This window comes from Mustela nivalis (genome assembly GCF_964662115.1).
Source record: "Mustela nivalis genome assembly, contig: HAP1_SCAFFOLD_588, whole genome shotgun sequence".
In the NCBI taxonomy this organism is placed as follows: domain Eukaryota; kingdom Metazoa; phylum Chordata; class Mammalia; order Carnivora; family Mustelidae; genus Mustela; species Mustela nivalis.
Window position 1 is genome coordinate 259,194 of NW_028136074.1, and position 2,803 is coordinate 261,996.

Here is a 2,803-nt window from a genome sequence, read left to right on the forward strand (position 1 = left end):
GGGGAAGACAACCCTTACTTCTCCCCGGTGGCTGTCACGTGTCCGCTATATATTGTGACGATCAGCCCGATTAAGAGATTGGGAACTAAAAGACCGGCTTCTGCTTATGGATCAAACTAACTCTGGGGCTTGGGACACATGACAGCAGCACATGGTGGTAGAACTGAGATGGTTAGGGAGTTAATCTGCATTTTCACATCTGGTCAGCAGCAGAACAAAGAAGACACCCCAGATCTCCTATCTCCCAGAACAGTACTCTTCAAGTAACTTACAGCACCATCCTTCTCCAGCTTTGGAAGTGGCACTTTTCCAACCCCAAAGTCTTGATTCTAGGCAGCACTCCGAGAGATACTCCCTCCAGAATCACCCCTGGCTGGAAGTAGTGGTCGGCCAAGGCCTCCCAAATATCTTCCCTTCAGAGTTGCGCTTGCATCAAACTCAAAACTGTGGCACGTACGGGACTTTCCTGTCAGCCTCTAGCTCTAATGACCTATTGGACTTCAGAGGTGCTCTTTTATACCCACTTACCTTATAACATCAACGTGTGACTCCTCTAGAATTCTCTCCATGGCTTTTCTCCTGTACTAATTGTTATGGACTGAATTGTGTCCCCACAAAAGTCATATGAAGAATTCCTAATCTCCAGTGTGACTGCATCTGGAGATAGGGCCTACCTAGAAGGAGGTACTGAAGGCTTGGTGAGGTCACAGGAGTCCTAATCTGCTAGGACTGGTGTCCTCATAAGGGTGAAACACATGAAAGCACTCCCCCTACCTCCCCTCTGGGGGCCCACAGAGAAGAGGTCATCTGAGGGCACAGTTGAAAAGGTAGTGATCTATAGAACAACAAGAAAAAGCTCACTGGAGACCAACCTTGCTGGCACCTTGATCTGGAACTTCTGGCCTCCAGATCTGTGCGAAAATACATTTCTGACATTAAAGCTCTCCGGCCTGTGTTTGTCTGTCCCCGACGGCCTGGCTCCAAAGCCTCAGAGATTGGGGACAGTGAGGAACACCATAGGACTAACCCTGCCACCCTGAAAGGAACCATGCCATTTGGAACTCCAGAAAGGATTCAGAGGAACTGAAATCTGCATTCCTACCTCTGGACAGCCCCATATTCAGCAGGCCCCTGGATGCAAACCTGGAGCTTGACACTCAACCTGAACAAATCCCTCGACTGCCCCCTCCCCCAGAAAGATGGACAGAGTGCTGGCAGATCGGGCCTGCCATGTTGTGGGCCCTAACCATAACCTTTGGTTTGCTTTTCAAGATTCTGACCCCAAAGGCCTTGCAGTAGGTGCCCTACAATTTGGGGACACATGGGCAATCCCAGAGGACTCAGCCTGCTGCCCAGAAGGAAACTGTGCCATTTGGAACTCCGGAAAGGATTCAGAGGAGCAGAAATCTGCATGCCTAGCTAAGGACACACCCACACAGAGCTGACTCCTGGACACAAAGCCAGAGCCAGACACTCACCCTCACCTCCACTGTCAACTCAGCCACCCAGACAGCTCTCCATGGGGTCTTCAGATCAGCCCTGCCATGTCCCTGGTTCCTAACACTAACCCTTGGATGGTTTCTGTAATGATCTCCTCATTTCAGGTTATGTGGTGGTTCTGCAGGACATTGTCCTGGTGTGGGATCAAACACACTGAAGCATCCCGTGTGAAGTGGCAAACGTGGTAAAGAAATGACGGCTGAGGAATCTGAGTGTGGAGACAGCACGTATTTGTGCTGCTATAACAAGCTGACTGCACTTTGAAATCACCACAGAGGAAATGAATCTTCCAAATATCCATGTTAGCACGATGACACGGAAGCAGAGAGAACATCAGACTTTGGGATGGAGGCCAAGCCCTCCCAAATCCAGGTCACCCAACATGGAGAGGACACATGTTAGCAAGAGACTCGTGGGAGAATTAAATCATGGGCCCCTGTATCTCAGGTGCAGTAGAAGCAGTGGATTTGGAATTTCAGTTTTTCCACAACGTTCCACCACAAGCTGGTTAGAACTGTGCAAAAGCAGGAAGGGAAGCCCCAGTAAAGTGGACTGGGGATGCCAGAAGGGGAGGCTGGAAGGGAGCGCCTGGTGCTCAGTGCCCATTACAGACCCCACATTGCAATCCCCCACAGGAGAGACTCACCAATTCCAGGCCTCACACGGGAAGCTGGAGGTTCATCTCCTGACTTTTTGTAGGAGCTTTGCAGCTCAGCTGGTGAGAATTCTCCATCACCCTGCCTTTCTCCAAGGGACTTTCCTTCAAGCACCCTTCCCAACTTCTTCCTCCTCCATGAAATAATGTTCCTCTCCTTTGTTTCTCGCACTTGCCTGTGATGGGACCTTAGCTTGCTCAGCCCAGACTGCCATTCTCTGCTCTTCCCAATTAAATCCATGCTGCTGGTCAAATAACTGGCAGATTGAGTTTAAGGCCAATCGAACAAATAAATTCAAGATCTTGCAAGGAACAAAATCAATATGCACAAATTAGTGGCACTCCTAGGTGCTCGGAAGGAACCATCAAAAAGAGACTGCGGAGAACGATCTCATTTACACCTGCATCCAAGACAGCAAGATACCCGGGAGGCCCCTGAACCAAGAAGGTGACAGACCTGTCATCTGACAGCCCTGCAACAATGACGACAGACAGGGAGGGGTACACACGGAGATGGGGAGGCACTGTGCTCAGGGTAGAACCCACACTGGGAAAATACCTACTCTCCCCAAAACCGTCTACAGAGTCCTCACTCTGGCTCCCGAATTTCCGGACTCGGCGCAAGCCTGGAGTGGGTGTGGACACGGG